Source organism: Triticum dicoccoides, chromosome 6A (assembly GCF_002162155.2).
Source record: "Triticum dicoccoides isolate Atlit2015 ecotype Zavitan chromosome 6A, WEW_v2.0, whole genome shotgun sequence".
Classification (NCBI taxonomy): domain Eukaryota; kingdom Viridiplantae; phylum Streptophyta; class Magnoliopsida; order Poales; family Poaceae; genus Triticum; species Triticum dicoccoides.
The window spans coordinates 607,889,050-607,913,170 of record NC_041390.1 but is presented as its reverse complement, the minus strand read 5'-3'; the positions used below and the strand labels follow the sequence as shown (position 1 = coordinate 607,913,170).

The 24,121-nt window shown below is 40.4% G+C and overlaps 1 long non-coding RNA gene across 1 annotated transcript; it reads left to right on the top strand.

Moving 5' to 3' along the window:
* The first annotated feature begins 28 nt into the window (after positions 1 to 28).
* Positions 29 to 16,403, top strand: LOC119314570. The gene is made up of 3 exons (XR_005152356.1): positions 29 to 249; positions 12,899 to 12,901; positions 16,393 to 16,403. It is a non-coding gene; the product is annotated as an uncharacterized LOC119314570 (long non-coding RNA).
* Positions 16,404 to 24,121: the final 7,718 nt, after the last annotated feature.

Here is a 24,121-nt window from a genome sequence, read left to right as displayed (position 1 = left end):
ACGCCGGTGACCACCGGTATCGCGATATAACTCTCATCCGTGAAATATAACTCTCATCCATGAGTTGATTTGATAGATCCGAAATTCATAATATTGAATTGATTCAGTATTATCAGAATGCAAGCCCTACCTTTGAATTTACAAGATACCCCTTTTTCCTCTCCATGGGATTACATCCCGAGTTATTGTGAAAATAAAAAATAAAGAGGTTATGGAAGTCAATATTCTCGCATTTATTGCTACTGCACTGTGCGGCGGCCCCTCTTCCCGCCGGCGCCGCCGTGTGACAGTGGGGATCGAGCAGAGGTGGTGGTGCGGGGTTCGGATACTCCGACCCTTATCCGATCCGCCCGCTCCCCCTTGTCTTGTGCGGTGCGGCGGCGTGTGGGCCGGCCAAAGGCCCAGGCCCAGGCGCTCGCGGCTTCCCCCCCTGTGCAGTGCTGTGGCGGGTGGGCCGGCCAGAAAGTGTGGATTTTTTTTTCCTTTTTCTCTGTTTTCTTAACATTAGTACTAATTATTGTATTTGTGCAATTTTAGTCTATGTTTAGTACTGTTTAGTACTTAGGTTGACTACTACTTACATTTTAGTCCTGTTCTAGATTTATTCTATGTTAGGACTTGTGTAATTATTAGTAGGTGTGTTTATATTATGTAATGGATTGATAATATAAATAAAGTACCAGATTTCATCTGGGAAGAATGACATGTTTCATGTGTTTACCACATCTCATTTTTATCGAACATGTCTTTGCGATTGAGATCTTCTCTCGCATATCAAACTTGCAAATTTTTGAATGTTTCTCTCTCATTTTATTTGGAATCACAAGGTAATGAGTTGTGATCTATTGCTTATTTGCAGACTGTCCTCTCTTACTGTGAGGTCTACGCTTTGTCATTCTCGACAAACGATTACCTCCAACGTGTATTCCTTATATTTGAATTGTAGCATACACAAGGTAATGGCGATGTAGCCTATTACTGTGAGATCTAAGTGATCTTCAAAGTGTTATGTGCACACAATTGAGGTTGAGAATTTTTCAAGTTTACACTTGAGTATCAAAATTTTGCATTCTTATTACACAACCATGATGGTTTCTAATTTACCACCCGTAAACTAATTATCTCTGGTTCTCCCATGTAGGCGAAGATGACTGCCAAAGAGTTTGAGGAGCTTGCCCTCAATGGCCACAATTACCCTACATGGGCTATGGACATCAAGATCAGTCTTGCATCCCGTGGGATAGCGCGTGCAATACAACCCTCGGAGACTCCTCTCCCGGATGGGGCCACGCCGCTGACAGAACAGCAGAATTATGCTGCTTTATTCATCATAAGGCACCATATTCATCCAGATCTCAAGTCTGAGTATTTACAGGAGGAATCTCCTAGTACTCTGTTTCTGGCCCTCAAAACGAGGTATGAACAGTAGAAGACAGTAGTCCTGCCAGAAGCACTCCATGATTGGACTCATCTCCGTCTTCAGGATTTCAAGTCCATCGGTGAGTACAATCATGCTGTTCATAAGATATGTTCCAAATTGCGTTTTTGTGAGAAGGAACCTACTGAGGGGGAGAAGATAGAGAAAACTTTGTCTACTATGCTCCCTTCAGATAGGATCCTCCAACAGCAATAGCGTGCTCGTAACTACACTGTCTATTCCGAGCTTATTCACATGTTACTTCAGGTTGAAAAGCATGATGAGCTACTCGCTAAGAATGGCTCTCAGCGCCCAGTTGGGGCACAACCTTTACCTGAAGTCCATCTGAATGTTGCAAATAGACAGAAGTTTAATGGTACCCCTCGGGGTAAACAATCCAATTTCGAGCATAAGCGAAAGCGCAATGGGAACAGGAGATCTAGATACCCAGACAAGGGAAAAGGCACTTCAAAGCTCAGGTTTGATAAATCTAAGCTTTGCAACAAGTGTGGATGCTCCACGCATTCTACTGAAAAGTGCACAATGCCCAAGCATCTGGTTATGCTGTACCAGCAATCTCAGGGACGCAAAGCACCTCAAGGGAAAAGGTTTGAAGCCAACTTCAACCTTCATCCGGATAGCACAAAAGGAGCTGGTGGTTCGCACGATGTTCCTCCTGGACCGAGCAACGCCGTGATTCCTTATCTGCCTGAGGCTACTGCTGAAATGGAGAACACGTTGATTGAGTACACCGCAAACGACGTGTTTGACGACTTCGACTAGTCCCTCAATCTCCTAGTGATCTACTTAATTATGTCCATTTGTGATGATTGTAATAAGAACATAAGTTTGTTGTTGTCTTTATATTGTATTGTATCAGCACATTTGATATAATAAAGATTGTATTCTATATATTACTACGAGGTTTTCTTATTGAAAATTCTTTGTTTTATATAGTTTTCTACGGGGACAATCCGATGGAAGAGGAATTATGCCTTGTGGACAGTGGTGCCACAAACTCCATACTGAGGGAGATGAAATATTTCCAAACTCTGAAAAAGACAAATGGAGATATTCTAACTATCGCTGGACGCGATACTGTGATTGTTGGTACTGGATGTGCCATATTCACCCTCCCAAGTGGTACATATGTGACAATTTAGGATGCTTTACTGTATCCCGATTCTGCACGTACCCTGATCAGTTATCGAGATATTCGTAAAAATGGTTTTCATATTGAAACCCATGAAGACAACAAAGAGGAGTATCTACTCTTTACTAAAGATGACGGATATGGCAAAAAGGTACATGAGAAAATTCCTTCTCTATCGTCTGGTTTGTACTATACGTACATCAAACCCGTGGAACATGTTGCATACAAAGTAATTTTTCAGAATGTTAATGCATTCCAAACCTGGCATGATCGCCTAGGCCATCCTGGAATAGGGATGATGAGAAAAATTTCTAGCAATTCCATTGGTCATAATTTGCTTGAGTCAAAATTTCCTCAATCCTCTGATTTTGTGTGCACATCTTGTGCCACAGGAAAGCTAATTTTGAGGCCCTCACACCTCAAAATACAAGCTGAACCACTTCAGTTCCTTGAACATATTCAAGGAGACATTTGTGGTCCCATTCAACCATTATCTAGACCTTTTCGGTATTTCATGGTTCTGATTGACACATCTACATGATGGTCACATGTGTGTCTTCTATCCACACGAAACTATGCATTTGCCAAGATAATGAGGCAAGTCATTAAGTTGCAAGCCCATTATCCTGAAAGTCGAATTAAGTCAATTCGAATGGATAATGCTGCAGAATTCTCCTCACGTGCTTTCAATGATTATTGCATGGCTTTGGGGATTGAAGTTCAGCACTCTGTTCCATATGTCCATACACAAAATGGTTTGGCTGAAGCATTGATTAAGAGGATCAAACTCATTGCAAGACCTTTGTTGACGAATTGCAACTTGCCAACCTCTTGTTGGGGTCACGCTGTTTTACACGCTGCTGACTTGATACAATTGAGGCCAACTGCATATCACAGTTGTTCCCCTCTAGAATTGGTACGTGGAAATCCTCCAAGCATTTCCCATCTGCGCAAGTTCGGATGTGCTGCATATATCCCGATCTCACCACCACATCGGACATCTATGGGCCCACACAGGAAGTTGGGGATCTATGTGGGGTAAAAATCACCGTCGATTATTAAGTACCTGGAACCCCTGACTGGGGATCTGTTCACAGCCCGTCACGCTGATTGCATATTTAATGAGGAACATTTTCCGGCATTAGGGGGAGATTTCAAGTACCAGAAAGAATGCCCGGAAATTGATTGGAATGCTCATTCCATTTCATTCTCTGATCCATGTACCCATGAGACCGAACTTCAAGTTCGGAAGATCATTAATTTGCAACATCTTGCAAATAATCTGCCAGATTCATTTACTCATTTGAAAGGTGTTACAAAATCCTTAAAACCGGCCAGAAACGCGCCAGAAAGAGTGGAGGTACCAATAAAAACCACTCAACTCCCTATTCCTAAAAAGAGGGGGAGTAGTACAGCCTCTGACCTGGAGCATGCTTCTAGCAAGAAGCAAAGGAAATCGAAGAGAAAAACCTCGGAGTCAGTAAATGCAGGTCAACTCAACGTTGACAAACACCTGATGGGTAGTATACACCCAGTGGAAGGGCAACCTCCACAACCCAGTTCTAGTATGCACAAGCTGACTGGGACATCGGAACACCCAGACTCGATCGTATTGGGAAATCACGAAGAGTCACTAGGGGTGCAGGAAATTTCCATCAACTATGTTGATTCTGGAGAATTATTTGACCGTAAGACTACGACTGTCAACATATATTTTGCTAAAAAGATTGCAGATACCCTTCTCACTGATCATGATCCAAGGTCTATCGTTGAGTGCCAAAAGCGCTCCGACTGGCCTAAATGGAAGGATGCAATCCAAGCAGAAATTGCCTCGCTTAACAAAAGAAAGGTATTCACTGAAGCAATACCTACACCTCCCAGTGTTTTCCCTGTGGGATTCAAATGGGGTTTTCTCCGAAAATGGAATGAGAATAATGAGGTGGTGAGATATAAAGCAAGGCTCGTAGCACAAGGTTTCACGCAGAAACCCGACATTGATTTCACTGAAACATATTCTCCAGTAATGAGTGCAACCACTTTCTGATATCTTATATCTTTGGCAGTGCATAATCGTCTATCTATGCAGTTGATGGACGTCGTGACCACATATCTTTACGGGTCACTAGATTCGGACATATATATATATATATATATGAAGGTTCCTGATGGAATCTCTGTCCCGAATAAATATGCAAAATGCAACATGTATTGTGTAAAGCTGAATAAGTCACTATATGGCTTAAGGCAGTCGGGACGGATGTGGTACAACCGACTCAGTGAGTTCCTTCTTCAGAAAGGTTACTCCAATAGTGCTGATTGCCCATGTGTTTTCATCAAGAAGTCCTCTACAGGATTTTGCATCATTTATGTGTATGTTGATGATCTCAACATCATCGGCAACACACCAGACATTGATGAAGCACACAATCACCTAAAGTTGGAATCTGAGATGAAGGATTTGGGTAAAACCAAATTTTGCTTAGGTATTCAACTTGAGCATATTCCCTCAGGAATCATGGTACACCAATCTGCCTATATCCAGAAAATATTGGAGAAATTCAATATGGACAAATCCTATCCATCTAAAACTCCCATGGTGGTTCGATCTCTAGACGTAGAGAAAGATCCGTTCAGACCAAGGGATGATGGAGAAGAGGTGTTGGGACATGAAGTTCCATACCTTAGTGCTGTTGGAGCGCTTATGTATCTTGCAAATTGCACAAGACCTGATATTGCAATTGCAGTGAATCTACTTGCTAGACATAGCGCAGCTCCCACCAAACGTCATTGGTCTGGAGTGAAGAATATCTTTAGATATCTCCAAGGCAAAAAGGATCTTGGCCTATTTTTCCAGTTCCGGAAAAATCAGGACTCTGATGTGATTGGATATGCAGATGCCGGCTATTTGTCTGATCCCCATAATGCCAGATCTCAGACCGGCTTCGTGTTCCTACATGGTGGCACTGCTATATCATGGAAGTCTTCGAAACAGACTTTGGTGGCAACATCTACCAATCATTCTGAAATAGTTTCATTATTTGAAGCAACATGAGAATGTGTATGGCTTCGCAGAATGATAAACCACATAAAACAGTCATGTGGAATGGGTTCGATAAAATCACCTACCATTATCTATGAAGATAATGCGGCCTGTGTTGTGCAGATGCAAACAGGATACATCAAGAGAAATATCACCAAGCATATTTCTCCTAAATGGTTTTCCCCCCATAATCTTCAGAAAAGCGGGGAAATAAGCATTCTGCAAGTCAAATCATGCGACAACCTTGCTGATTTATTTACCAAGTCTCTACCAAATTCTACGTTCCAGAAATGTGTTCATGGAATTGGTATGCGGAGACTTAGGGACTTACAGGTGTCAGGGGGAGTCTCTTCTTGAGATATCCTTATTTTAATGACATCACATTATGATGTCTTTCTTTGTGAGTATATGTTTCAGGATCTCATCAAAGATTTTATGAAGAACTTTTTGAAGGAGAATCTTTTGAGATGATAGAGCTTCCCGGACAATCGTGAAGATGATTCTACATGGTCAAGCGTAGATTAGGGGGAGTGTTAAGATTAAACTATAATCTGTAATTAAGGGAAATCTCCCCTTGCCCATCGAACGAGCGGTTGCGCCCGCACGGACGCCTGTGTCCGTCGCAACCGTCGCCTCTCTCCCGTCCTCCTGGAACCGATGCATCTCTTCGGGATCGTCGCATCTCTCCAAGGGATATATATACTCTCTGTAACCATCGATCAATCGACCAATCACTTTCGATTTATAACATTTTTGATCAACTTTCACAATCATGCCTGTCCATAACGAAGTCTACTGCTCATTGGTGCCGGTTGAACGCTACTCACATTGACATGAGGTGCTGTGGTGTCTCCTTCGGCTCCACCCGTCTGTCATGTAAAAACTGGTTCCCCAGCCATAGTCATTGTCATCCACCTTCGAGCCCTCTTCACACCTCTCCCATGGATCTCTCCCCCGTCAAAGCTCTTTGGAAGTCTGTCGCCCACCTTTGAGGCACCTCTCCCACCATTGATCTCTCCCCGCCAAAGCTCGGAGGACGATGATGTCCCAATGCAGGACGTCGTTGTCGACGAACCGGCGAAGGCTCGTGCCCATTACATGAACATGGTGCAGGAGGAGCGGTTCTAGGAGACATAGGCCGGCGCCGCCGATAACCACCACTTCCTGAGCACGTGCAGGCGAAGGAGCAGCTCGTCGCCGGTAGGGTTGTCGCGCCGGTCGCGCACCTGGCGTTGCTCGAGTCTTATCGCTTCGCTCACGAGATCTGCCACGCGCGGTGGCGGCACCGCCGGCGGGTGGTGGAGGTGGAAGCCTCCTACAAGGAGAGCGACGACTCGGGCGAGGCAGTGTTCGGCGAGACCGACGACGAGGAGCACATCGCCGAGTCCATGCCCCGCCACGACGAGCACGAAACTGACACGCCCGCAGGCATAGCAGACAGAAAGGAAGAGAAGTGCCGGTCTTCCCCTCCTGCCGACGTCAAAGTTTTTGAATTTTTTACATAGTATTACTATGCAAATTGTTTATTTTGTACTAATTTTTTAGAATTTTTTGAGTTACAAAAGTATATGTACCATTCACAGACTGTAGCCCCATTAACTCGAGAGCCATAGAATTGTGATAGCGTACTGTGGGTAATGTTTTATTATAATTATACAATAATGTTACAGCAAGACATGACGGTTAAGTTTTTTGTGGATGTAGTGTTTGAAAATCGAGGAGGTATCGATATAAGAAGAATAAGGAGAGGCAAGAGTTCAAGCTTAGGTACCCAGTAAATATTCAAGGAGGCGTCTAAGCAGGATGTCCCGGAAGGCATCCCATCTTTCTTCTTCGATAATTATCGGTATGTCTCAGTTTTTGTTTTGTTCACATGATATGCATAAATTCTTCGAGCATTGTGTGTTTTTTCTTTTTCTTTTAGTAATGCACCATGCTGGCATGTGATAGTCCTTGGTTAATTTCTAGAATGCTGTTTGCACTTCACTTATACCTTTTGAGTATGGCCTTATAGAGAATGCTTCATGTGCTTCATTTATATCATTTGAAGTTTGGATGCATGTTTCTCTACATATAGAAAGCTTCACTTATATTTATTAGAGCGTGGTCTTTTGTAGAAAGAGTTGAACTCTCATGCTTCACTTATATAGAGAATCAACAGGAATTGGTCATTCACATGGTTAGTCATAAAATCCTACATGAAACTTGTAGATCACTTAATATGATATTTCTGATTCCTTGCAATAGTTTTGCAACATTAAGATGTTGATATGTGGGAGGTACTATTGAATGATTGTGGTTTAGTAAGAATATTGGTGTTAAGGATTGTGATTCTCGAAGCATGCACGCATAGTCTCTAGTTATGCGATGAAGTTGGAACATGATTTATTATTGAGTGTCTTATGAGTGGTGGTCGGGGATGAGCGGTGATCTTTTCCTACTAATCTATCCCCCCAAGAGCATGCGTAGTAGTACTTTACTTCGAGGGGTAATAAACTTTGGCAATAAGTATGTGAGTTCTTTATGACTAATAATGTGAATCCATGGATTATACACTCTTACCTTTTCGCCATTTACTAGCCTCTTCGGTAACATGCATTGCCCTTTCTCACCTCGAGAGTTGGTGCAAACTTGACCGGTGCATCCAAACCTCATGATATGATACACTCTATCATCCAAACCACATTGCCCTTATATCTTTCTCAAAACAACCATCATTACTACCTATCATTCCATCTCCATAGCCATTCTGAGATATATTGCCATGCAACTTCCACCGTTCTGCTATTATGACATACATTTTCATTGTCATATTGCTTTACGTGATCATATAGCTTACATAGTATTTGTGGCTCAGCCACCGTTCATCATTATCATACATGTTACACTAGATCATTGCAAGAACTGAAAGTTTATTATCCCGCCAATTCACGCAAGGCAATAAACACTGGCATGTATAGTAGTACACTGCCAGAGACATTCATATAGAGTCATATTGTTCTAGATCTCGAGTTGTAATATTGAGTTATAAATAAATAAAAGTGTCATGATTATGATTACTAGAGCATTGTCCTAGTGAGGAAAGGATGATGGAGAATATGATTCTCCCACAAGTTGGGACGAGGAACCGGACAAAAAAGAAAAGAAAAAGAAAAAAAGAGAGGCCAAAAAGAGCCCCAAAAAAGAGAGAAAAAGGGAGAAGAGGCAATGTTACTATCCTTTTACCACTCTTGTGCTTCAGAGTAGCACCATATTTTTCATATGGAGTCTCCTATGTACTCACTTTCATATACTAGTGGGAATTTTTCATTAAAGAACTTGGCTTGTATATTTTGATGATGGGCTTTCTCGAATGCCCGTGGTCTTCATGAGCAAGCAAGTTGGATGCACACCTACTTAGTTGTCAGTTGAGCTTTCATACACTTATAGCTCTTAGTGCATCTATTGCTTAGCAATCCCTACTCCTCGCATTGATATCGATTGATAGTCATTTCCATAGCCCATTGATCCGCCTAGTTGATGTGAGACTTTCTCCATTTTTCACTTCTCCTTATCGATCTCTATCATCGCATTCTATTCCACCCATAGTGCCATATCCATGGTTCATGCTCATGTATTGCGTGGAAGTTGAAAAAGATGAAGCGTGTTAGAAAGTATGAACCAATTACTCGGCTTGTCATCGGGGTTGTACATGATTAATACTTTGTGTTAGAAAGATCGAGCATGACAAGATTATATGATTTTATAGGGATAGTGTTTTTTAGCATTTTTATTGTGAAAGGCATGATTGTTTATTGGTATGCATGAGTATTGATGTCTTTATTATATCAAATGGTAGACTATTGCCTTGAATCACTCGTATGTTAATATTCATGCTATGATTAGATCATATGATCAAAATTATGTTACATAGCATTCCACATTAAAAAATTATCTTTTTATCATTTACCTACTCCAGTACGAGCAGGAACTAAGCTTGGGGATGCTAATACGTCTCCGTTTGTATCTATAATTTTTGATTTTTTCATGACAATATTATACAACTTTCATATACTTTTGACAACATTTTATATTATTTTTGGGACTAACATATTGATCCAGTGCCCAACGTCAGTTCTTGTTTGTTGCATGTTTTTTCTTTCGCTGAAAGTCCATATCAAACAAAGTCCAAACGCGATATAATTTTATGGAGAATTATTTTGGAATATATGTGATTTTTGGGAGGTGGAATCAACGCAAACGGAGGCCCACGACCTTCATAAGGCGTGAGGGCGCCACCACCCCCTAGCTGCGCGGGGTTGCCGTGTGGGCACCTCGTAAGTCGGTTGGGGTCCTTCTTCGGCCGCAAGGAAGCTTACATCGAGAGAAAAAAACGTGTTAGAATTTTAGCCCGATCAAAGTTATGAATCTCCGAATATTTAAGAAATAGTTTTCGGCCAGAAAATAGGAACACAAAACAGAAGAGAACAAAGGGAGAGAGATCCAATCTCGGAGGGGCTCCTGACCTCCGAGCATGGTGGTCATGGACCAGAGGGTAAAATCTCCTCCCATCTAGGGGAAGCAAGAAGGAGGGGCTCTCTCTCCCCTCTCTTCTGGTGGCGCCGAAGCGCTGCTTGGGGAACCGTCAACACCAACTCTCTCCCCTTTATGAAGCGGTGTAACACCTCTTCTACCCGCTGTAATCTCGAATTAAACATGGTGATTAATGCTACATATTATTATCCAATGACGTGTTGCCATCCCTTTTAGCAAGGAATTGATAAGAGGTTTAGTAAGGTATTCTCTGCAAGTGCTGTAAGTAGTAGTAATGTATAGTTTGATAACAAGATAATTTGTAGCAAGTAGCAATAGTAACAAAGTGGCCCAATCCCTTTTATAGAAAAGGACAAGTCGGAAGTACTTCTTATAGTGAGCAAAGCGTTCTTGAGGACACATGAAAATTTCACCAGTCATGTCCATTATGTTTAGTTGATTAGCATTCACTACTTTGATAACTAGGTAATTACCCCGCGCGTTGCTGCGGAAATATAAAGATTAATTACAGATGACTTACATATGAAGGAAAAGATCTAAATCAAAAGCTACTAATTTTATTATATAAATATTCCGTACTTGCATTATGTGTAAATCAGGGCATTTCATAACCTTTTGGAAGTAAATAAATTAAATAATTATCTAATCTACTACATATGGCCAGTGACAAAAATAAACATATTGGTATGGTTTGCGTAGGCTGAAAAATATATTAGATTATGGTGGAGTGGGATGCTTGCATGTTGAGAGAATTAATGATAATGAAATAAGGTTTGCACGGGCTGAAAATATTGTTAGTGGATGCTGATGCGGCACACTTGGTGAGGTGGATGGCATGCATGTTGAGATAATTAGAAGTATTGCATGGGCTGAAAAATATTGTTAGTGGATGCTGACGTGGCACACTTGGTGAGGTGAATGGCTTGCATGTTGAGAGAATTAGAAGTAGTGGGGATCAACTATTTAAGTATTATAGATTATAGATTTGATATGTGGGTGGACCGGTGCTAGACTGCTGTTACCACTTATGGTTACCCCCTCTAGCAAGCATCCAAAACTACGAAAAAAGAATTAAGATAAACCTAAGCATGGCATGAAACATATAGATTCAAATCTGCCCTTTACGGAATAGCACATAAACTAGGCTTTAAGCTTTTGTCACTCTCACAACCCATCATATACTTACTACTCCCCAATGCCTTCCCCTAGGACCAACTATGGTAATGTGTCGTGTAATCGACATTTTACATAACACCACCAAAGGACGAACAACATACATATCATCAAAATATTAAATGAATACCAACTTCACATGATTACTTATAATAAGACTTCTCCCATGTCTTCAAGAACAAACGGAACTACTCATAAATCATATACATGTTCAAGATCATAGGAGAATATTTTTTTGATTAATAATGTGAACATATGATCTTCCATCAAATAAACCAACTAGCATCAACTACAAATAAATAATCAACACTACTAGCCACCCAAATGTACCAATCTGAGATTTTGAGGCAAAGATTGAATACAGAAGATGAACTAGGGTTTGAGATGAGATGGTGCTGGTGAAAATGCTGATGAAGATTTGTCCTCCCACGATGAGAGGATCGTTGTAATGTCGATGGCTTCGATTTCCCCCTCCCGGAGGGAAGTATCCCCGGCGGAATCGCTCCGCTGGAGAGCAAACATGCTCCTGCCCAGGTTCCACCTCGAGACGGTGGTGCTTCATTCCAAAAGTCTTCTCTTATTTGTTTTTTGAGGGAAAATGACCTCATATGGCAGAAGAGGGGCACCGGCGGCCTTCTGTGGGCCCCACAAGGGGCAAGGCACGCCCCTTGCCTTGTGGGCCCACCATTTATCTTCTTCGGTGGTGTTTTCTTATAGTATTTTCTATATATTCCAAAATAAATCTCCATATTTTTAGGTCATTTGGAGCTTCGAAGAATAGCTATATCTGATGTAGCTCTTTTTGGTCAGAATTCCAGCTAGCGGCAATTTCCCTCTTCATGTATATCTTGCATATTAAGAGAGAAAAGGCATTAGAATTTCATCATAAAGTGAAATAATGATCGAAAACATTATAAATAATAGTAGGAAAATATGATGCAAAATGGACGTATCAACTCCCCCAAGCTTATACCTCACTTGTCCTTAAGCGAATGCCAAACTCGATAATCATGACCACATGTTTATAGAGAGGAGTGTCGATAAAACAAAATACAGAACTAGAAGCATCATGACCATTATTATAACAACAATTATCCATCATAAAACTTCTCATGATCAAGTAACAGTTCATCCACAAGCTGAAGTATAAACAATAAACTTTCTTGAAAACTAACAAATTATGTTCTCAATCATCAAAGCAATTACAATTCATCATACTTACGGGAAGAGTCTATGTAAGAGCTTTTGGTTTAGCAAATTACACATACTCAACTATCATATAGTCTTCCATGATTGCTGACACTCAAAACATATTTTTAGAACAAACAGTTCAATCAGACACACATGAAGATGGGGGTTTAATGTTTCACCTCCCAACTCGTTTACCTTAGGGATAATGTCAACAATAATAACTCTGATCACCTACATCCAACTGGATATATGTGCCTGAATCTTTCCCTACCACATGATGATTGCCAAGTGTAGAATAATTGAAATCGGAATATGAATGAATACTATTGACTCTTGCATAAACGTTAAAACTAAAAAGTAAAAGATAGACCCTTTACAGAGAGAAGCAGAGGTTGTCATATGCTTTTTCATTTGGGTTACCCCTTAATGCAAGAGTCAATAGTAGAGATACCACTTGTGTATCTCTACTAAAAAGTGATGCTCATTTGCATTATATTGCCCCTTGTGGTAGCGACATTTATTATGCAGTATGTCACTTTTACTTCTTCACCATCACAAGTTCGTACAAAACTTATTTTTCCTTACAATAAAACATCATGCATATTTAGGAGTAATATTTTATTGCTTTGCATCGATGACACCTTACTTGAAGGATCTTATTCAATCCATAGGTAGATTTGGTGGACTCTCATGACAAGAAACTGGGTTTAAGGGTATTTGGATGCATAAGTCGTATCTCTACCCACTACAAAATTTTGGCTAGCAAAATATTATGAGCAAGCACCACATGTTAGAGGATCCATGACAGTATAACTTCTGTGTAAATATAAGCAAACATAACTCATTACGTTCTCTTCCTTGTCCAACATCAACTATTTGATCAAGCTTGAAAATAATTAATGGGGCTTACAATCATAAAAGATGTCCAAGATAGTGTATTTATATGTGAAATATCTATTCCTTTATTATTCTTTCATGAATGGCATCAATGACCAATGCTATGTTTGTCAACTTCCAATAAATTTTATCAACTATACTTCTTGTATGTGAAGTCATTACTCCCCATGGGATTAGCACATGATCTTTTTATTTTCATGCTATGATTGATGCAAGAAAGTAAAGTAACAAAACTCAAACTAATTTTTATTATATAACTCTCACTCATGATTACATAGATAGATAGGACGATCACAAAACAAGCACTCGAAAACTACTTCATACTAAAACTTTTATTCTTCTAAATCACGAAGTAACTAAAGATCGAACTAAAATAAATAATGATAATAAAAGTGATGGTGATATGATACCGGGACACCTCCCCCAAGCTTGGAATAAGCTAAGGGTGGTGCCCATACCCGTTTCTTTCTTCGGTGGTGGCAATGAAGTGGTGGCCTTGTCCTTCCATGCTGCCAACTCATTCATCTTTCTGATGATCTCACAAAGTGCACAGTTCTGTTCCTCGAATGCAATAACCTCTTGAGCGAGCGCCATATTTTGAGCACAGATTGCCTCAACGGCCTTTAATGCATTAATATCAAATAAAGAAACATCAGGATAAAGCTGAGAATAGAAAGTGTCTCCCTTTTCCATGGCCTTGAAGGGGAGACCGAGTTGTCTTCTCCTCCCTTGAGAATTTTTAGTAGTTTCATTTTCTTTAGCTTGAGCAATATGAGAATCCAATAATTCACCAAGTGGAACAATATTATGAAGCAAAGTAGAAGCATCATCATAAGTATCATCAATAGCAAAATCAGTGCCTACTGTGTGTAACATATGAGTATGTAAAGTATGTGGTGGTGTCACAAGTTGACTTAAAACAGAGGGCGAATCGAGAGTAGAGCTAATTGGAAGTTCCTTACCTCCTCTCTTTTTCAGAGGGCATGATCTTAGTTTTGGACTCCCTGAGATTCTTCACAGTAAAGATACAGTGCAACGAATAATTAACTCCTAAGTGAACTTAATAAACAAAGTTATGCTCCTCGGCACACACTCCAGAAAATAGTTTTGATGACCAACAAGTATAGGGAATTGCAACAGTCACTGAGGCTAGTATTTCAACCCAAATTTATTGATTCGACACAAGGCGAGCCAAATAATATTTATAAGCTTTAACAGTTGAGTTATCAATTCAACCACACTTGAGAGATTCCCTCCCGCTGGCTCAAAGTGGGGGCGGAGGGGGGGGGGGGCGGAGACGGGCACCCTATGTCCCGAACCTTCCTACACCGGCTCAAAATGGACCACATTATTAAAAACATTTTTTTACATGAAAATCTGGTTATGGAAAAATAGGCGATGTAAGCCGAGTGCCATTTATCGGGGCGCTCGGCTTACAGCAGGCGTCGTGACGCTGCCGTTGATAACCCACAAGTATAGGGGATCGCAACAGCTTTCGAGGGTAGAGTATTCAACCCAAATTTATTGATTCGACACAAGGGGAGCCAAAGAATATTCTCAAGTATTAGCAGCTGAGTTGTCAATTCAACCACACCTGGAAACTTAGTATCTGCAGCAAAGTGTTTAGTAACAAAGTCATATGATAGTGGTGGTAGCGGCAACAAAAGTAAAGACAACAAAAGTAATGTTTTTGGTATTTTGTAGTGATTGTAACAGTAGCAGCGGGAAAGTAAATAAGCGAGAACCAGTATATGGAAAACTCGTAGGCACTGGATCAGTGATGGATAATTATGCCAGATGCGGTTCATCATGTAACAGTCATAACATAGGGTGACACAGAACTAGCTCCAATTCATCAATGTAATGTAGGCATGTATTCCGTATATAGTCATACATGCTTATGGAAAAGAACTTGCATGACATCTTTTGTCCTACCCTCCCGCGGCAGCGGGGTCCTATTGGATACTAAGGGATATTAAGGCCTCCTTTTAATAGAGAACTGGAACAAAGCATTAGCACATAGTGAATACATGAACTCCTCAAACTATGGTCATCACCGAGAGTGGTCCCGATTATTGTCACTTCGGGGTTGCCGGATCGTAACACATAGTAGGTGACTATAGACTTGCTAGATAGGATCAAGAGCTCACACATATTCATGAAAACACAATAGGTTCAGATCTGAAATCATGGCACTCGGGCCCTAGTGACAAGCATTAAGCATAGCAAAGTTATAGCAACATCAATCTCAGAACATAGTGGATACTAGGGATCAAACCCTAAAAAAACTAACTCGATTACATGATAAGTCTCATCCAACCCATCACCGTCCAGCAAGCCTACGATGGAATTACTCACGCACGGCGGTGAGCATCATGAAATTGGTGATGGAGGATGGTTGATGATGACGACAGCGACGAATCCCCCTCTCTGGAGCCCCGAACGGACTCCAGATCATCCCTCCAGAGAGGTTTTAGGGCTTGGCAGTGTCTCCGTATCGTAAAACGCGATGATTTCTTCTCTCTCATTTTTTCTCTCTGAAAGCAAATATATAGAGTTGGAGTTGGCGTCGGAGGGCATCCAGGGGGCCCACGAGGTAGGGGCGCGCCCTAGGGGGGGGGCACCCTCATGAGAAGGGTGTGGGCCCCCTGGTCTTCATCTTTGGCGAGGATTTTTATTATTTTTTCTAAGATGTTCCGTGGAGTTTCAGATCATTCCGAGAATATTTGTTTTCTGCACATAAAACAACATCATGGTAATTCTGCTGAAAACAGCGTCAGTCCGGGTTAGTTCCATTCAAATCATACAAGTTAGAGTCCAAAACAAGGGCAAAAGTGTTTGGAAAAGTAGATATGACGGAGACGTATCAACTCCCCCAAGCTTAAACCCTTGCTTGTCCTCAAGCAATTCAGTTGACAAACTGAAAGAAAGAAAGAAAAACTTTTACAAACTCTGTTTGCTCTTGTTGTTGTAACTATGTCAAGCCAGCATTCAAGTTCTCAGCATAGATCATAACTAACCACATTTGCAATAATTCTCAGGTCTCACAATTACTCATATCAATAGCATAATCAACTAGCAAGTCATAATAATAAATCTCGGATGACAACACTTTCTCAGAACGATCATAATATGATATAACAAGATGGTATCTCGCTAGCCCTTTCTGAGACCGCAAAACATAAATGCAGAGCACCTTTAAAGATCAAGGACGGACTAGACATTGTAATTCATGATGAAAGAGATCCAATCATAGTCATACCCAATATAAATTAACAGTGATGAATGCAAATGACGGCTGTGCTCTCCAGCTAGTGCTTTTTAATAAGAGGGTGATGACTCAACATAAAAGTAAATGGATAGGCCATTAGTAGAGGGAACCAGGGATTTGTAGAGGTGCCAGAGCTCGGTTTTGAAATAGAGATAAATTGTATTTTGAGCGGTATACTTTCATTGTCAATGTAGCAACTAAGAGATGGCGATATCTTCCATGCTAAACACATTATAGGCAGTTCCCAAACAGAATGGTAAAGTTTATACTCCCCCTCCACCAACAAGCATCAATCCATGGCTTGCTTGAAACAACGAGTGCCTCCAATATACATCAGGTCCCAGGGGGACTTTTGTTTGCAATTAATTTTGATTTAGTTTGCATAAAGCATGGGACTGGGCATCCCGGTGACCAGCCATTTTCTCGTGAGTGAGGAGCGGAGTCCACTCCTCTTGAGAATAACCCGCCTAACACGGAAGATAAGGACAGCCTTGGTTGATACATGAGCTATTCGAGCATACAAAACAAAATGATTATTTGAAGGTTTAGAGTTTGGCACATACAAATTTACTTGGAACGGCAGGTAGATACCGCATATAGGAAGGTATGGTGGACTCATCTGGAATAACTTTGGGGTTTAAGGGATTGGATGCACAAGCAGTATTCCCGCTTAGTACAAGTGAAGGCTAGCAAAAGACTAGGAAGCGACCAACTAGAGAGCGACAATAGCCATGTACATGCATTAAAATTAATAAACATTGGATGCAAGCATGAGTAGGATATAATCTACCATGAACATAAATATCATGAAGGCTATGTTGATTTTGTTTCAACTACATGTGTGAACATGTGCCAAGTCAAGTCACTTAAATCATTCAAAAGAGGATACCACCCCATCATACCACATCATAATCATCTCAATAGCATGTTGGCACACAAGGTAAACCATTATAACTCATAGCTAATCAAGCATGGCACAAGCAACTATGATCTCTAATTGTCATTGCAAACATGTTTATTCATAATAAGCTGAATCAAGAACGAGGGACTCATCATATTTACAAAAACAAAAGAGGTCAAGTTCATACCAGCTTTTCTCATCTCAGTCAGTCCATCATATATCATCATAATTGTCTTTCACTTGCACGACCGAACGGTGTGAATAATAATAAGAGTGCACGTGCATTGGACTAAGTTGGAATCTGCGAGCATTCAATAAACAGGAGAAGACAAGGCAATATGGGCTCTTGGTTAAATCAACAATTATGCATATAAGAGCCACTTCAACAATTTAATTATGGTCTTCTCCTACGGACCCCCAAAGAAAAGAAAAGAAATAAAACTATTTACATGGGAAAGCTCCCAACAAGCAAAAAGAAGAACGGGAAATATTTTTGGGTTTTCTTTTTAGTTATTACTACTACAACAGAAAAATAAACTACTACTATTTTTTTTGTTTTTTTTGTTTTTTTGTTAAGTTTTAGCAAACACACAAGAAGAAAGCAGGAACAAGAAAATAAACTAGCATGGATATTACAGTGAAAAAGTATGAGCACCGACATCTAGCAATGAGTGTGTGTGAACATAAATGTAATGTCGGTGAGGAATACGTACTCCCCCAAGCTTAGGCTTTTGTCCTAAGTTGGTCTATGGCCACGGCTGGCCTGGCAGATATCCATAATAATAATTGTTGGGGTCGTACTGTGATGAGGAAGAATAGTTGGGATCATACTGATGTGCAGCGGTTATCGCCTGCTGAGCTGCAACGTGGAGTCGAGCTGCCTCCGCTCTCCTCTCATACCCTTCTGCCTCCTCTCTGGTAATAACATATCTTCCTTTTGTCTATGAATCAAAGAAGGCGGGAGCAGGGAGAGTAATATGGAAAACACGTCGTTTATCAAAAATTAAACGATATAAGAGAAGTGATTCAGGCCTCTCGACGAACTAGTGCGAAGCCATAGAGTCATAATCTAAATATGCAGGAGGCAACTCCATATCACCCTCATGAATGTCTATCTCAAGAAAATGAGCTAAGCGAGTTGCATAAATTCCTCCAAAGAAATCTCCATTATGTCTATTATGATGCAACCTACGAGCTACAATGGCTCCCATATGATAAGATTGGTCTCCTAACACAACACTCCTAAGAATGCTAAGATCAGGGACACACATGTGACATGCTTCATCCTTAGCATTTATGCATCTACCGATGAAGAGAGGAGAATAATGTATAGCAGGAAAGTGAATGCTCCCTATGGTAGCCTGCGTTATATCTCTAGATTCCCCCACAGTTATATTAGCAAGAAAGTTTCTAAATTCAGATTTAGGGGGATCCCTAACACTACCCCATGATGGAAGTTTGCAAGCAGAAGTGAAATCCTCTAAGTCCATGGTATAAGATTTGTCATAGAGATCAAACATGACTGAAGGAGAATTACGCGAAGATGAATACTCAAACCTCCTCACAAATGAACTTGTGAGATCAATGATACTGGGGGCATTTGTTAGCCTCAAAATCCTCAAGACCGGCATTGCACAAATATACTTTGAATTCTTCTTTAATTCCCGCACGGTCCATAAAATTTTCCGACGGCCATTCGCAAGGCCATACTGGAGCATCTCTTGGTGGATCCTCGTCAGCATCGCGCATAGCAATCCTGGGTCCTTGCTTCTTAGAGGAACCACCTTGGAACATCTTCCTAAGCATATTGTTTTTCTCTGAAAAATTCTGAAATTTTTAGTAACTTCAAACAAAAGTGGACCAACTTCAATAAAACTGATAGGAACTACTCCTACAAGTGCCTAGAGCCTATATCAAGCATTAGAACTACTTAGAACCATATAAATTTGACATGTAAGCTCAAGAACATGGTCACCTATGCAGCACAAATTTGCAAAGAATAAAGCACTAGAACAAAAACTAATTGGACCAATGGAGGAGTCACATACCAAGGAACAATCTCCCCAAGCAGTTTTGCGAGAGGTGCTTTGAGCAAGGAGATCGAAAATCACAACAAAAGTGGCTGGAACTCGTGCTTGAGTTGGTTTTTCGGGTTTGTGTGAGACAGAGGAAGAAGATGGGTGCTGGGATAAGTGGAGGAGGGCCACCGTGGGCCCACGAGGCAGGGGGCGCGCCCACCACCCTCGTGGCCAGGTGGCAGCTCCTCCCGCGGTAATTTTTGCACAGTAAATCCTCAAATATTCTCGAAAAACTAATATTAAATTGGCATGTCATTCTGAGGACTTTTATTTTTGGGATATTTTTATATTGCACGGATAAGTAAGGAAACAGACAGAAAATACTATTTTTACTTTATTTAATATAAATAACAGAAAGTATAGAGAGGGTACAGAAGTTTGTGCTTCTAGTTTCATCCATCTCATGCTCATCAAAAAGAATCCACTAACAAGGTTGATCAAGTCTTGTTAACAAACTCATTCCGATAATCATGGAACCAGAGAAATTTCGAATAGCACTAAGTTACCTCAAGGGGGATATGCACATCCCCAATAATAAGTATATCATATTTCTTTTTGACAGTTGGTAGAGGAAATTCAAAACCTCCAATTATAATCGATGGAATTTTTCCAATGGAGTTGATACTATGAAGTGTACCGTATGCTCATTACCATTAACATGAAAAGTGACATTGCCTTTGTTGCAATCAATAACAGCCCCTGCAGTATTAAGAAAAGGTCTTCCAAGAATAATAGACATACTATCATCCTCGGGAATATCAAGAATAACAAAGTCCGTTAAAATAGTAACGTTTGCAACCACAAAAGGCACATCCTCACACATACCGACAGGTATAGCAGTTGATTTATCAGCCATTTGTAAAGATATTTCAGTAGGTGTCAACTTATTCAAGTCAAGTCTACGATATAAAGAGAGAGGCATAACTCTAACACCGGCTCCAAGATCACATAAAGCAGTTTTAATATAATTTCTTTTAATGGAGCAAGGTATAGTAGGTACTTCGGGGTCTCCAAGTTTCTTTGGTATTCCACCCTTAAAAGTATAATTAGCAAGCATGGTGGAAATTTCAGCTTCCGGTATCTTTCTTTTATTAGTAATGATATCCTTCATATATTTAGCATAAGGATTTGTTTTAAGCACATCAGTTAATCGCATACGCAAAAAGATAGGCCTAATCATTTCAGCAAAGTGCTCAAAATCCTCGTCATCCTTTTTCTTGGATGGTTTCGGAGGATAAGGCATGGGTTTCTGAACCCAAGGTTCCCTTTCTTTACCATGTTTCCTAGCAACAAAGTCTCTTTTATCATAACGTTGATTCTTTGATTGTGGGTTATCAAGATCAACAGCAGGTTCAATTTCTACATCATTATCATTACTAGGTTGAGCATCATCATGAACATCATCATTAATATTTTTACTTGGTTCATGTTCATTACCAGATTGTGTTTCAGCACCAGACATAGATATATCATTTGGATTATCGGGTGGTTCAGCAATATGTTCACTAGAAGTTTGCACGGTTCTATCATTTTTCTTCTTCTTCTTTTTAGAAGAACTAGGAACATCAATATTATTTCTTTGAGAATCTTGCTCGATTCTCTTAGGGTGGCCTTCAGGATACAAAGGTTCCTGAGTCATTCTACCAGTTCTAGTAGCCACTCTAACAGAATAATCATTTTTCTTACTATTCATTTCATCAAGCACTTCTTTTTGAGCCTTAAGTACTTGTTCTACTTGAGTGGTAACCATAGAAGCATGTTTGCTAATAAGTTTAAGTTCACCTTTAATATTATCCATATAATCACCCAAGCGTCTAATCATATAAGCATTTTCTTTTCATTGTCTACCAAAATAAGCATTGAAGTCGTCTTGCTTAAACATGAAGTTATCAAACTCATTCAAGCACTGACTAGCAATTTTAGTAGGAGGGACTTCAACTTTATCATATTTATAGAGAGAATTTACCTTTACTACATGTGTCGGGATATCGGGATCAGGAGGTTCTTCAGTAAATAAAGAATTAAGACCATATGTTTCTTCAACAGGCGGTGAATTAAGACCATGTATTTCTTCAATAGGAGGTAAATTCTTAACGTCTTCAGCTTTAATACATTTTTCTTTCATAGATTTCTTTGCCTCTTGCATATCTTCGGGACTGAGAAATAAAATACCTCTCTTCTTCGGAGTTGGTTTAGGAACAGGTTCAGTAATTGGAGCAGGAGATGGCTCAGGAGCTGGCTCAGGAGGTGCCCAATTATTTTCATTTGTCAACATATTATTCAATAGCATTTTAGCTTCATCCGGTGTTCTTTCCCTGAAAAGAGAACCAGCACAACTATCCAGGTAATCTCTGGAAGCATCGGTTAGTCCATTATAAAAGATATCAAGCATTTCAGGTTTCTTAAGAGGATGATCAGGCAAAGCATTAAGTAGCTTGAGAAGCCTCCCCCAAGCTTGTGGGAGACTCTCTTCTTTAATTTGCACGAAGTTGTATATTTCCCTCAAAGCAGCTTGTTTCTTATGAGCAGGGAAATATTTAGCAGAGAAGTAATAAATCATATCCTGGGGACTACGCACACAACTAGGATCAAGAGAATTAAACCATATCTTAGCATCACCCTTTAATGAGAACGGAAATATTTTGAGTATATAGAAGTAACGCGATCTCTCATCATTAGTAAACAGGGCAGCTATATCATTTAACTAAGTAAGATGTGCCACAATAGTTTCAGATTCATAGCCATAAAACGGATCAGATTCAACCAAAGTAATTATATCAGGATCAACAGAGAATTCATAATCCTTGTCAGGAACACATATGGGTGAAGTAGCAAAAGCAGGGCCGGGTTTCATTTTATCTCTAAGTGATTCTTTGTTCCATTTAATTAATAACCTCTTAAGCTAATATCTATCTTTGCAAGCTAAAATAGCGGCAGAAGATTCCATATCAAAAAGATAACCCTCAGGAATAACAAGCATATTTTCATCATCACTATCATCATCGTATTCAGATTCAATAATTTCTTTTTCTCTACCCTAGCAATTTGTTCATCAAGAAATTCACCAAGGGGCACAATAGTATAAGGCATAGAAGCAGTTTCATCATAAGTATCATGCATAGCAGAAGTGGCATCATCAATAACATGCGACATATCAGAACGAATAGCAGAAGCAGGTGTAGGTGTCGCAAACTTACTCATAACAGAAGGTGAATCAAGTGCAGAGTTAGATGGCAGTTCCTTACCTTCCCTCGTAGTTGAGGGATAGATCTTGGTTTTGGATCTCTCAAGTTCTTCATAGTGTCCAGTAGATATAAATCCCAAGTGACTCAAAGAATAGAGGTATGCTCCCCGGCAACGGCGCCAGAAATTGGTTTTGATAACCCACAAGTATAGGGGATCGCAACAGCTTTCGTGGGTAGAGTATTCAACCCAAATCTATTGATTCGACACAAGGGGAGCCAAAGAATATTCTCAAGTATTAGCAGCTGAGTTGTCAATTCAACCACACCTGGAAACTTAGTATCTGCAGCAAAGTGTTTAGTAGCAAAGTAATATGATAGTGGTGGTAGCGGCAACAAAAGTAAAGACAGCAAAAGTAATGTTTTTGGTATTTTGTAGTGATTGTAACAGTAGCAGCGGGAAAGTAAATAAGAGAGCACCAGTATATGGAAAACTCGTAGGCACCGGATCAGTGATGGATAATTATGCCGGATGCGGTTCATCATGTAACAGTCATAACATAGGGTGACACAGAACTAGCTCCAATTCATCAATGTAATGTAGGCATGTATTCCGTATATAGTCATACATGCTTATGAAAAAGAACTTGCATGACATCTTTTGTCCTACCCTCCCGTGGCAGCGGGGTCCTATTGGAAACTAAGGGATATTAAGACCTCCTTTTAATAGAGAACTGGAACAAAGCATTAGCACATAGTGAATACATGAACTCCTCAAACTATGGTCATCACCGGGAGTGGTCCCGATTATTGTCACTTCGGGGTTGCCGGATCATAACACATAGTAGGTGACTATAGACTTGCAAGATAGGATCAAGAACTCACATATATTCATGAAAACATAATAGGTTCAGATCTGAAATCATGGCACTCGGGCCCTAGTGACAAGCATTAAGCATAGCAAAGTTATAGCAACATCAATCTCAGAACATAGTGGATACTAGGGATCAAACCCTAACAAAACTAACTCGATTACATGATAAATCTCATCCAACCCATCACCGTCCAGCAAGCCTACGATGGAATTACTCACGCACGGTGGTGAGCATCATGAAATTGGTGATGGAGAATGGTTGATGATGACGATGGCGATGAATCCCCCTCTTCGAAGCCCCGAACGGACTCCAGATCAGCCCTCCCGAGAGGTTTTAGGGCTTGGCGGCGGCTCCGTATCGTAAAAGGCAATGATTTCTTCTCTCTCCGAAAGCAAATATATAGAGTTGGA